The sequence below is a fragment of the Bison bison genome, unplaced genomic scaffold (assembly GCF_000754665.1).
Source record: "Bison bison bison isolate TAMUID 2011002044 unplaced genomic scaffold, Bison_UMD1.0 scf7180017864474, whole genome shotgun sequence".
NCBI classification, from domain to species: domain Eukaryota; kingdom Metazoa; phylum Chordata; class Mammalia; order Artiodactyla; family Bovidae; genus Bison; species Bison bison.
In genome coordinates, this window is record NW_011495035.1 from 2,373,948 (window position 1) to 2,388,064 (window position 14,117).

General features: G+C 41.2%; 1 protein-coding gene across 2 annotated transcripts in view; it reads right to left on the reverse strand.

Moving 5' to 3' along the window:
* The window catches only part of FOXP1 (forkhead box P1), a 738,073-nt gene that overhangs the window by 391,250 nt on the left and 332,706 nt on the right, over positions 1 to 14,117 (reverse strand). For both annotated transcript variants that reach the window (XM_010861997.1, XM_010861996.1), the window contains one exon: positions 6,383 to 6,478. The gene's annotated coding sequence lies outside the window, so the exon portion shown is untranslated. The remainder of the gene's footprint in view (positions 1 to 6,382; positions 6,479 to 14,117) is intronic.

The following is a 14,117-nucleotide window of genomic DNA, read 5'->3' on the forward strand; positions in this document are numbered from 1 at the left end:
TGGGCTGGAAGAAGCACAAGCTGGAATCAAGATTGCCAGGAGAAATATCAACAACCTCAGATATGCAGACGACATCATCCTTATGGCAGAAAGTGAAGAGGAACTAAAAAGCCTCTTGATGAAGGTGAAAGTGGAGAGTGAAAAAGTTGGTTTGAAGCTCAACATTCAGAAAACGAAGATCATGGCATCCAGTCCCATCACTTCATGGGAAATAGATGGGGAAACAGTGGAAACAGTGTCAGACTTTATTTTTCTGGGCTCCAAAATCACTGCAGATGGTGATTGCAGCCATGAAATAAAAGACGCTTACTCCTTGGAAGGAAAGTTATGACCAACCTAGATAGCATATTCAAAAGCAGAGACATTATTTTGCCAACAAAGGTTCATTTAGTCAAGGCTATGGTTTTTCCTGTGGTCATGTATGGATGTGAGAGTTGGACTGTGAAGAAGGCTGAGCGCCGAAGAATTGATGCTTTTGAACTGTGGTGTTGGAGAAGACTCTTGAGAGTCCGTTGGACTGCAAGAAGATACAACCAGTCCATTCTAAAGGAGATCAGCCCTGGGATTTCTTTGGAAGGAATGATACTAAAGCTGAAACTCCAGTACTAAGGCCACCTCATACAAAGAGTTGACTCATTGGAAAAGACTCTGATGCTGGGAGGGATTGGGGGCAGGAGGAGAAGGGGACGACAGAGGATGTGATGGCTGGATGGCATCACTGACTCGATGGACATGAGTCTGAGTGAACTCCAGGAGTTGGTGATGGACAGGGAGGCCTGGCGTGCTGCGATTCATGGTGTCACAAAGAGTTGGACACGACTGAGCGACTGATCTGATCTGATCTGCCCACCATAAGCTTTAGGACCAGATAGCAAATGCTTCTGTCTTCATGGGGAAGATAACCCTTTCTGGATGGGACACACAGAGTACCAAAACCTTGTACAATGTAGAGAGAAAGCTACCAAGAGAAAAGCCAGGGGTAGGATTCCATTCCTATAATAAAGGTGACGTGGATTGTTTTCTTTGTTTTCTTATTCTCTCACTCAGATGCCAACCTCTTAGGTACTATGAATTACAGAAATCCACAGGGACATCCCAAATATCCTCTGACTGATTCAGTGAATGCTGACTGCCAGCCTGCCTACTATTGACTGGGCACTGTCAGCCACAAGGAAGCCAAACTGAATCAGACAGACCTGCCCCTTGCTTACTACCTGGTAAAGAGGTGTATTCAGAAAGTGTCAGAAGCTGTAGTAAATGAAACACACAAGGATCTTGGATGCCTCAGAGTGGGTTGGGGGGGAGTGGAAATCAACTGTAATGTGGGTAGTCAGGGAAGGTCACTTCAAGAAGTTGATATTTGAACTGAACAAAAAAAGATGAGAAGAGGGGTTAGCCCTGTGAAACACAAAAGATGTTCCAGGGAGAGAATCCCATGGTCCAGAGGCAAGAGAGATTTTATGACATCTGAACATCTAATAGTGTCTAAATAAAATATTTGAAACCACAGAGCAAAAATGTAGTTTCCAAGAGTCTCTTGAAAAAGCAAGATCTTCAAGTCACCTTTTTCAGAGAGTCAACTACTCAACAGACAGGTATGCTTGCTAAGTCGCTGCAGTCGTGTCTGACTCTTTGCAATCTTACGGACTACAGTCTGCCAGGCTCCTCTATCCATGGGATTCTCCAGGTAAGAACACTAGAGAATTTCTTCCTCCAGAGGATCTTCGCAACTCAGGGATCGAACCTGCACCTCTTAGGTTCCTCGCTCTGGCAGGTAAGTTCTTTGCCACTAGCTCACCTGGAAAGCCCACTCACTAGACAGCCATGGTCAAGTCTTTGGGACATACTGCCAACTGAGCCGTCTATGAGTCCTGCTGACATTCTCCATCACAGTCATACAGCAGCTTCTGTGTGCAGACACCACTATCCTCTAAGGGCCAGTCCCAAGAAGATGTGTGATGGACCAGAGGCTGCTCTGTAGACTCAGCACAGAGGCAGGGCCGGGGATGAGGCTAGTCCAGACCAGCCTCGTGTAGTGTCAGCCTGCATGAGTGAAACCTTGAGTTTCAGATTATCATCAGTAATACCACCTTGAAAGCAGTTAGTGAATTTTGCTTGCTAGGCAGTCCCACTGCCTGAGTAAGTACAAAATGGAATAAAAAAACCACTGCATGCCTCTCAGGGGAAACTGTCAAAACAGGACCCAGAGATCTAAGTCCTGTTAGCCGGGCTGTCCTGCTCCATACATAGTTGCACTGTCCTTGACAATGGGCATCAAAGTCACCTCTTGGGGCTTTACTTAAACTTCCAAGCGTATGCTAGGCAAGAAGCGATGACTGTGAAATATACATTGTCTGCCAGTAAAATAAGAACCAATGAACTAACCAGAGGATGGTAAAAATTCCTCAAAGACAGGGATTTCCACCATCTCACCCAGGGTATGTGGCACAATACTGGCATTTTTTACCAACCAGAAACTGTACGCATATCATCTCAGTAATTTGCTACAGGAATCTATCTCCTATATGTATCCCCATTTCCCAGATGAGGAGGCCAAGGCCCAGAAAGGTTAAGTAACTTACCCTCCAAGTTCACTCAGCCAGTAAATGGAAAAGGTGGAATTTGAATCTCAGCTGATTTAATTGCAATGTAGACACTCTTGCCCATATTGCTATCCTATATCTACAGCCGGCATTCAGTAAATGTCTAGGAGTGCATCAGCTACCATGTTCTACGAGCCTCTATCACAGACTAGTATAGGCAGAGACTACATGAGGAAGTAAAGGAAAGTCTCATTCAGTTAGACAGTAATTTTCACAAGAATAAACTCCAGACCAACCTGGAACAGAGAAATGGGAATGATTCTCCTGTCTCTCCCATCCCCCAAGGGAAGCTTTCACCACATATACAGCAAAACAGTAAAATCAGAGATGCAGAGTAGACGGCATTGTCCAGACTCTGAGAGACAGTAAAAAGTCATCAGTGACAGCCCGCACACATACTGGGAAGAACACAATTAAGTGAGGGCCAGTATGTCCTAGGACCTCACATTAGCATTCAGTTCAGTTCACTTCCTCAGTCGTGTCTGACTCTTTGCGACCCCATGGACTACAGCACGCCAGGCCTCCCTGTCCGTCACCAACTTCCGGAGTTTACTCAAACTCATGTCCATTGAGTCAGTGATGCCATCCAACCATCTCATCCTCTGTCGTCCCCTTCTCCTCCCGCCTTCAATCTTTCCCAGCATCAGGGTCTTTGCAAATGAGTCACCTCTTTGCATCAGATGGCCAAAGTATTGGAGTTTCAGCTTCAGCATCAGTTGTTCCACTGAATATTCAGCTCTGATTTCACACTAGCACTCAGACTTTAACAAAACCTTCCATCCAGAGGAGAGAAAATCCATTCACAAATCTGGCAGTTTAAATTTTTGTTGATAGCTCTCTTGAGACAGAAATTTCTTTCTTAGAATTTGCCATGGCACTTGCAGTAAAAATATTATAGTCCTAAAATATTTACTGAGATATGTATCTCTGCTGACAATTGAATAAGCTGAAATTCAAACATATAAAGTTCAAGTAAGATGTTATACACACCAAATCAATAAAAGAAAGAAGGCATTCATCAAAATAAATAAATATTAGACATGGAAGAAAAACTGATAGCATGATTTCATGCAAGTAACCACAACTGTTGCTCAATAACCATACACCTTTTCTTCATTACTACTAGAACCTGGAACTGATCTAGGACATCAAATTCCTCAAGTCTAAGGATGTAATTATCAGATGCCCTTATGTTAACGGTGACTAAAATGATGTAAGTAGAAGCCATCGAGTAAGACTTCATGGAAAGTTATCTAAAGAGGGCTTCCTCAGCTGGGAAGATTACTCTTTTTATTTCTTGTAATGTTGCCTCTTTCAGGATGTAGAAGCAATGGCTGGAGAGCCAGCAGCCATAATGTGACCTTGAAAATAAACAACACTTGAACAGGCAAGTAGAGATCGCACAAAGATAGGAAACACAGATTGCTCTCCCCTTGATATCTTTTATGAGAGAGAAAACACTACTAATCTTTTAAAACTTACATACTTGCATCTATTACCAGAAAATCATTCTTATCTGATACAAAGACATAAAAACATAGCTAAAGATTATCCTACTTTTTGTCAGGAAAAGAAAACTAGAAAATTCATGAATTGAGATTCTGATTACCCCTTTATTCATCAAACTGTTTGTTTTAAGTATGACTTTCCCTCTTAATCAGTACCACTAGTCCAGGGAAGCATATTTGCTGAACCTATCTCTATGTTTTGACATGCAAGACTTGTGAAATTCAAACACACTTGTAGACATCCAAAGCTATTTTAAATGTGGAAGATCTGAAAACACTCTCCAAACCTGATGATTAAAGGAAATTTAATAGTTCCTCATTGGCATTTGATCTTTAGCCTGCCATAACCTATCCATATAGCTCTTCATTCATATTTGCTACTAAAGCGACATTTCAGCATAGAAGGAACGTAGAGACAAACCACATGGCTTAGAAAATAAAAGAGCTTTCCCTCACACTCATCTAGCTCATGAAAGCCCAATGTGATTAAAAGTGTGAAGCAGGTAGACTTCACTAGGTGAAGCAGAATGATGGTCTAGAGCATCCATTACATTTGTAAGGAATTTCAAAATTTTCAAAGTGCTTTCATGTACATTATATGATGTTTCATCCTTACAACTACATCCTACTCTTACCTCAATAGTAAACGCAGGTGTTTTTTTAATTCCCATTTCATTCTGATAAATTGTTTGCTCAAGATCAGAGGGACTGCTACCCAGTGAGGTATCTTGATTCTAGGTCATTTATCTCCTTTGATGCATTAGATCAGTTCAGTTCAGTCAGTTCAGTTCAGTCGCTCAGTCGTGTCCAACTCTTTGCGACCCCATGAACCACACCCCATGAACCACAGCACGCCAGGCCTCCCTGTCCATCACCAACTCCCGGAGTTTACCCAAACCCATGTCCATTGAGTCAGTGATGCCATCCAATCATCTCATCCTCTGTCGTCCCCTTCTCCTCCTGCCCTCAGTCTTTCTCAGCATCAGGGTCTTTTCAAATGAGTGAGTTTTTCACATCAGGTGGCCAAAGTATTGGAGTTTCAGCTTCAACATCAGTCCTTCCAATGAACACCGAGGACTGATCTCCTTTAGGATGGACTGGTTGGATCTTCTTGCAGTCCAAGGGACTCTCAAGAGTCTTCTCCAACACCACATTTCAAAAGCATCAATTCTTCGGTGCTAAGCTTTCTTTATAGTCCAGCTCTCACATCCATACATGACTACTGGAAAAACCATAGCCTTGACTAAGCGGACCTTTGTTGACAAAGTAATGTCTCTGCTTTTTAATATGCTGTCTAGGTTGGTCATAACCTTCCTTCCAAGGAGCAAGGATCTTTTACTTTCATGGCTGCAATTACCATCTGCAGTGATTTTCAAGCTCCCCAAAATAAAGTCAGCAACTGTTTCCACTGTTCCCCATCTATTTTCCATTAGATCAGAGGTCCACAACCTATGGCCTTTAGGCCAAATATGGCCCTTGACCTGGCTTTGCAAATAAAGTTTTATTGGAACACAGTTATGCCCATTTGTTTATTCAAGACTTTTGAGAGTCCCTTGGACTGCAAGGAGATCCAACCAGTCCATTCTAAAGGAGATCAGCCCTGAGTGTTCTTTGGAAGGAACAATGTTGAAGCTGATGGCCACCCCATGCAAAGGGCTGACTCATTGGAAAAGACTCTGATGCTGGGAGGGATTGGGGGCAGGAGAAAAAGGGGACGACAGAGGATGAGATGGCTGGATGGCATCACCGACACGATGGATGTGAGTTTGAGTGAACTCCAGGAGATGGTGATGGACAGGGAGGCCTGGCGTGTTGCGATCCATGGGGTTGCAAAGAGTCGGACACGACTGAGCGACTGAACTGAACTGATGGCTAGTTTTGTGCTACATCAGCAGAGGCAGCTAGCTGCAAAAGAGACTCTATGTGAGACTCTTCCAGCTGCAAGAGACTGTACAACATACTAATCTCTATGCTGACTACAGTCCATGAGGTTGACTATATTTGCTATCTGGCCCTTTAGAGACAAAATTTGCCAACCCTTCATTACATCACACTTCCACAGATATGATCCAAGTTACAAATCCTACACTGCAAAGCCATAACGCTATCATGGAATGCAATAAACCTATTCCTGCTGGTTTTGGAACTCATGATTGATAATGGGGCATTCCATTATCTTCTGAGGGATTACTACCTGCAATATCATGTCATCTGCAAGGGTGGATGGCAATTTTTGATCAGTACACAACGCAAGTGTTGTTTGTCACTTACCCTGAATTTTTAATGTGTCTCACAGCCATAAAAAGTCTGGAGGTCACTGGTTGAGGGCATGCATAATGCCACAGGACTGCAACATACAGAGGGACACTGAAAACAAACAAAAAAAAAAAAAGAAGAGGTTAAGGAAAGGAAGTGACAAACTTTAATGCTTCAAAAGTAACACATTCATGTAAGCCTTATGTCTTCCTTATTGATGCATGACTTTTACGTTCAGTATATAATTGAGTATCTGCGTATGTAAGCATCTATTTTGTCCTTTCTGTTCTAGAATCAGCACTCTGTTAGTTCCTAATTTGAGCTCTGTACAGAATTATAGCAGAAAAGTGTGAAATATTATAGAGCCAAGTAAAACTGCCGCTCTTGAAGGCATTTTCATTCACTTAGGATGTTTGGTTCCTCTAACTCCAAACACTTCTTACTTGGGGGTATAACTTCTCAGAACTCCAATGTTCTCATTCTGAGAAATAAGGCTAAGATGATCCCTAAGTCCCAGTGAAGATCTTCCTTTGGGCTTTGGGCTTTAGTCTCTCCCAGTGTGTCCAGTAGAAGCACCAGAGAACACACAGACTCAAACATGTGTGTAACATGCTCATGTGCACACACACACGTACATAAGTACCTTATTTAAAAAGAAAAGAAAAAGACAAGCTATTTCCTTTGCAGCCAAACACCAATTCTCACTTGCTAAAGGTTATAGTTCTTTGCCACTGCACTTGAACTACAGAAGAAAGCTGTGACACAGCAACCCCATCAGCCTGCGCAAGTGCTCAGGTGTGCTGAGGCTGTGTGTCTTCATGGCTGGGGTGGGTATTCATGAGTGGAGTATCTACCAAACCCATTGCCAAGTAAGTTGAAGTTGCTGACAGACAAGTTAACTCATCCTCAAGCGGGCTCAGAAGTTTCTGTGACTAGCAGTCAGGAGCAAGGTTTTACATGCCAGGCCGTTTCTGCTTAGATCCCTGAGATGATAATGACAACTGTACAACCCTGAAGACCACAGGAGGGTCCCGCTGTCAGGCGGGGGAAATGGAACTACAGGAGGAGCAAAAAGCATGACATCTTCCCTGTGTGTGTGCGTTGCTTCCTCGTAACAGTAAACTCAGAGAAAAGTCTGTGAATGTACGTGTCTTCTAATCTAATCAGACAGAGAAGTTGAAACCGAAAAGGAGATGTATGAAGTTTTATGATTTGAATAGTCATGTATCTCCGGAAACTATGTGGGTGTCTGTCTACCAGGGCTCAGAGGAGAGGTAAGAAGTGGGGCTCCCAGTGGCTTTTTCCTGATAAGAGAGAAACTCAGGCCAGACTGGTCCACACTCTGTTTTCTAGGTATCAGCTATCAACGTGAATATAAACTGTTTCTCAAATACATTACAGCTTCAGAGTCATCATTCTCATATATATGAGTTTAACATGCTGTGTTAGCATTATTCCCCTTCAACAAGGCAGATTAAGAGCATGATAAGAATGAATCAAAAATATTTTTCCAGATAATTTCAGTTGGCAAAGTTCAAACTTAATTGGTGACCTCATTAATGAGCAACTGCCACCACAAGAAAGAGGACTGTTGTCATGGACTCATCAGAGCAATGAGATAACGAAGTTAATTATATTGTTTCCAATGGATTTACACTGGCTTCCTTTCAGGGTCTACATTTTCCAGACATTCGGTGTGACAGTCCATGGGTTTGCTCCTCTTCAAAACCCATCAGTCGTGGGCTTCTCTGGGAAACGTCGGCGGATCACGGCCCTCACATCAGGGCAGAGCAATTGGAAAACTTTTCTACCCTTTATTATCTACTTGTAAAATGTTATAAGCCTGTAAACTAGTTAATTTATGAGCTATGTTAATAATTTGCCCTCACGTGATCACAGGCTTCGCAAACATGGTTTGCAGGGATGTGGAAGGATAATTTGTAGGTCCAGTTTCTCTCCTAAGGGGACACTAACTAATTTGACACCGTAACACGACACCGATGGCGGGCTCACTAATGACCACACTCCAGGACGCGGCTGTCAGCCTGCCACTCCAGTGAGGAGCCAGCTTGCTTTCACCACAGCTCGGTACCCCACGCTCAACTAATTATTCAGACAGCGACATTAATGAGAGTCTTGTGTTTATTTTCAACATACTAACCAGTGCTTAGCTTCCATTTGTCGGATATGGTCACTGATTAAAATGTGGTTCATGAATAGTAAATCTGAACTCAAATATAACAAAGGATTGCCCAGGAAAAAACGAGGAACAGCTGACTGGAAAACCACCCTTGTCAACTTGTTTTTGGCCTCAAATTTCGTCAAGGACAAAGTGACAGGTAGTAGGAAATGTCAAGAGTTCCAAGAAAAGTGTAAGGAATATTTTTAATCACCTACGGCCATGTATAAGCTTGACTCTTCACCAAAGCCACAGAATCACCTTAAGGTTAAGAGCAACTTCTATCTCAAATACACTTCACCACCTTTATGGTACTGAATAAAGATTTTTTTTAAGCTATTTTTTTTTTTCATGGAATGACCAAAAATTGTTTGCTTTTAGTGTTCTTTTCAACCTTACAAAAGTTTGACGAGACTGTCTCAAATATGAGCTTCACAAACATCACTAAATACAACTGTGTTTTTTCCAAATCTATTGTAAACCTGTACTCTTAAGGGTCTTTTAAAACGTGTGCTTTAATACCCTCTCATGTGTCTTGTTTCCAGTCTACTAAACCTTGCAATCAAGTTCTTTCTACTTTAAATTAAATTTCTATTTTGGTATGATAAATTTTGTCCTCCGTTTAATGGTGATTATAAATCCTAAAATATTCATATAATCATCATTTAAAATGAATAACTTAAAAAAGGTGTGCACAGATCCACGAGAGGTATTAAAAAATTGAAAATGGTCCTGATCTGGTTCATTGTAAGATGTGCACTTTTAAGTAAATGATAGTGGTAGTATTTCAACAAATGTTCTATCTGTCCGCATGGATAAAAATTCCAATCAACACTGCGTATGACTTCTGCTTTTACAATACAGCAAAATAAATACAAGTCCACATAGACCACTTTGGGAATGAAAATGCCACTGCAGGCAACGTTTTTTATGCATGTATCTGTAAACTGACTCTATGATAGATCTGCAATTTCAGAATGCCAAACTATGTAAATGGCATACAATATGTGGGGGAAGATTCAGATCCCATGATAATTTAAAAAATTTATTTAAACAAGTATACAGATTGATTGTCCCTACCCAGCATGACTGTCTCCCAATGTTATTTACATGGGTACCTGTGAAAGACAGGTTCTGGGATTACTAGCATCTATCTCTGTGCAGTGTAGGCCTTAAGTATGTGTCCTGCTAAATAACTCAAGAAGATGTGGTCAGACTGGCAGAGACTGGTTAAATGTTCATCAAATCTCCACCCATTTGTTGGGTGCACAGATGGGATGTACTTCTAGCTAGGTGGGTCCTTGTGGCTGAGTTCTGGCCAAATAGATGGAAGTGGGTATGTTACTTCATCCTGACCCAGAAGCCTTGGTTGTGGGCCCAGGAGTCCAGGGAAGAACTCCAGGGCCTGCAAGATGGTAGAGTCACTGGGTGGTAAGAGTCAGGGTCCCTGAAACACCACATGGAGCAGACCACCACACCCCATTCCCCACCCCACAAGACAGAAAGAAAGTGAAGTTGCTGCGTCACGTCCGACTCTTTGTGACCCCTCCCCGTCCATGGGATTTTCCAGGCAAGAGTGCTGGAGTGGATTGCCACTTCCTTCTCCAGGGGATCTTCCTGACGCAGGAATCAAACCTGGGTCTCCCACACTGCAGGCAGACGCTTTACCATCTGAGCCACCAGGGAAACACTAGACAGAGGCGGCTCACAAATAATACCTGCATTAAGATAAGCCTCTGAGACTCAGAAATGTTTGTTACAATTGCCAGTATCTCGTATCCAAATACACAGACCTTTTCTAATTTGAACCTGGTTCCAAAATTATACTTGATTCTTGGGAATACTGCACGTAAATTGGTAAATTTGAAAACATCCCTAAAGGTATGTTACAATTGTGATTATCAGCTCCTCTAATTATGCTAAGAGTAGAAAAGAGAAAGGGGACAGCCAGCTAATGTGTCCCCAAATGTGTCAAGTGTATCTTTCTTTACTTCATCTTCACATAGCCTTGTGAAGAGATCCGATTCCCAATTTATGGATATGAACACTGAGCCTCTAAGAAGTGAAATATGAGCTGATGTCAGGGAATGTCGATTCAGGAGGAATTTTCTTAGTTGAATGCCTCTTGGCTTTTAATATCCAAAATTTACAGAACAGACTTATTTCTAACTCAAGCACTTTTGGTTGTTGCTTATAAAAGAACAAAGTTCATGACATGCTTTAAAATATAATACAATATTTTCAATTACAAGTGTGAGGAGAAAGTGTCCAGTGCCAATATAATCAGAAGAACGTCAGAAACTTCTACAGAGGTTTTGAAAAGCCAGCAACAAAAGGGTATGTGTCACAGATATTCTTGGTGATTTAAAATAAAAATCCACATTAAAAAAATAATAATAACAAATGCATGTTGAGGCCATATTAATTGGTAACAAATCAATAGTTTAAACATTTTTACATTCTTAATGCGATGGTTATATAAGTATATATAAGGCATTTTACTATACTTTGTTCATATTTGAGAACAGGGGTTAGCAACCTTTTTCGCTTAAGGGCCAGGCAGTGAATAATTTAGATTCTGTAGCTTTTGTGGCTGTTCTAAGTTCCCTCTGACAATTACCCTACTCTCCCACTGCAGTAGGAAAGCAACCAAAGGGGAAAAGTAGACAAATGGGTTCTATGTTTTGATAAAACTTTATTTACAGAAGCAGGCAGTGGGCCGGATGGGAGCCCAGGGCCATAATTTGCCAGCTGCTGCTTTTTTCTTTTCTTCATCACCCTCCTTTTGTTGAAAGTATAATTTGACTTATTCTATTAGTTTCAGGTGTAAAACACACTGATTCACTATTTTTATGGATTGCAAAATGATCATCACCATCATTTCTAAGGCTAACTTCTGCCTTAGAAAATTGATTGGAGGTTTTATATACTGAAACATAACACATTGTGATTTCTCCTATGTAAAGTAGTGGAAAATAGTGCCACTGTAACAGAAAGAAAACATTGATGGTTTTTCTCAGCCAGTACAATCAAGTCCCTGTCTTAAGGTAGAAGTTACAACAGTCACTTTAAAATAACGTTATAATAAGGACTTTAAAAAAAAATAAGAAAAATAAATAATTTGTAGATTTAAAATGTCACTGCAGAAGGGTGTGCTGGGAGCAAGAAATGGCAACCTCTGGAAGTTCCAAAATCAGGCACAAAGTTCTCCCACATTAGAACCAAAGAGTTTTCTTGGATCTGGAGGATGTTCTTTATTAACCAACTTCAGAGTAGGAGCTACATGTCCAACGATAGAATATGCCAGAAAAAAACTCATTAAATATCTTCTGTTATTCTCCCAAGAAAGTAAAGTTGTTGTAACAAGGTTCACTGTTTTGTTTTGTTTTTTTTTTTTTATGGCAAAGTTCACAGACATATACAGACAAATGCTTTAAAAAAAAAAATCTCAGTTCCCCATTAATGTTTTATGACAACAGTGAAGTATACAAGATGGTTCAAGACATAAAAGAGATAAACTTTATGAATCTATTTTACCTAAAATGTGAATCACAACAGAATAAAAAAAGCAAGTCAATGATAGCCCAATCTGGAGTATCTTGTAGTTATTAAAATAATTATGGGAATAGAGAAATGTGTGCAGATGACTGTTATAATATGACATGAAATAAGCAAGATAGAAAAATCATTGCTAAAGTAGACTCTCAGTTGTATAAGCATTAAATATATGCATCAAAAAAAAAATAAAATGGACAGAGTTTGCCTTGGAGGAAATGGGATTAGGTGCTATTTTTCTTTAGAATTGTTTATATTTTTCTTTTCCAAAACAAAGCAACTTCTCCAATATTGGTTATAGAATATGAAAAAGCTATCTTCAAAAAGCCAACTTCAGAAAGAGGAAGACATTTGTCGTGCATTCATTGACACTCATTTATTAATGGCTTGATTGCCTCTTTTTCAGACCAGAAATGTCTTGAGAACAGAGATTCATGACATCTCTCATGTCCCAAACACAGTGTTACAGAATCTCATGCACTGAATTAAGATTCCTCAAAGCAACTGAACAGTCCACCTTACTTTTAAAAAGTCCTCTTCATGAGATTCTATAAGTAAATTAACTTTTTATACTTTAAGTCTTTCAAAGAACAAAACAACTTTGTAGAAACAGCTTGATTACTTGAGGATTATAGCTGTAAATCATTTGTCTGATGCAAAAATTATACTTTGTCTCTTCTTTCCACACTGGCACACAGTAAGTTCGTCTTTCAATAACTTAAGTCTTTCAATAACTTAGAACAATTCTAAGTCATTGGCTCCTTTAAAACAACATAGGTATCGATCAAAAAGCTCGGCACTTCATAAATACTTACCCCAATGTATTACCCTGCTTTGAAATGGGAGCAGTGAGCTCCTGATTGACAAGTAACTTAGCAGAAAGTGGGAGGAGATGGAAGAGGGTTCCATGCTGTCTCACACTCACTCTCACCTGTGGACGTCCTTCCCCAGCAGTCAAAAAACACACGGCAAAGGCAGTCACCACTCATCACTGTTCTCTCTCTCTCAGCCAGTCGCTCTCTGTCTCAGACACACACACCCATGAGGGCATACTCACCTTGCACTCACTCTGCACTTGCATACTTTTAGTGACTCCCCAGTACTTGGGGGAAAGAGATCAAAACTTGCCCTTAGCCCATACAGGGCCCTCATGATCTGGCCACTGGACAACTCTCCAGCCTTTAGCTCAACTACATATCTCCACTGGCCCTGCCCAGCCTCTCATTCAGGGCACTGTAAACACTTAATTATATATTTTCCTCCACTTAACGTATTATGAAAAATTCCCCATAATATCGTCTTTAAAATAACCTGATATGAGTACACAAATGGGCTTCCCTGGTAGCTCAGTCAGTAAAGAATCCGTAGCTCAGTCGGTAAAGAATCCGCCTGCAACGCAGGAGAGCCAGGTTCAATTCCTGGGTCGGGAAGATCCGCTGGAGAAGGGATAGACTACCCACTCCAGTATTCTTGTGCTTCCCTCGTGGCTCAGCTGGTAAAGAATCTGCCTGCAATGTGGGAGACCTACACAAAAAACTTAAAAGTCTTAAAAGTAACTTCAGTTTTCTCCCTAAGACATAAGCATTTGCCCATGGGTCCTCTGTAAGCCCAGAACAACGGTCAGCAGGGAAAATTTTGTACATCTTCACCACCAGCAAGCTCTTTTCTCCAAACCTGTAAACTCGAAGGGGAGAAGAGAAAGATAGGGCCAGCTGCAGAACAAACACAAACAGGTCTTGCCAGGGGAAACCCAACCTGTGTGTAGTCACACTCCCACCTGGGATAGAATATTCCAGCTTCCAGTGGAATGAAGGCAAGCCACAGCTGGATCATCAACAAATCACCCTGCCCCACCCCAGAGGAAGATGGGCTTTCACTTGGGAATGAAATAAAAGACATCTTCCTTGTGACACACACCAATCAAGGTCCCCTGAAGGGCATGGCTCTTCCTGATCTCCGGGAAAACAAGGGTGTTTATTGATGAGCAGCCTACAAAAACAAGAGGTGCTATGCTTT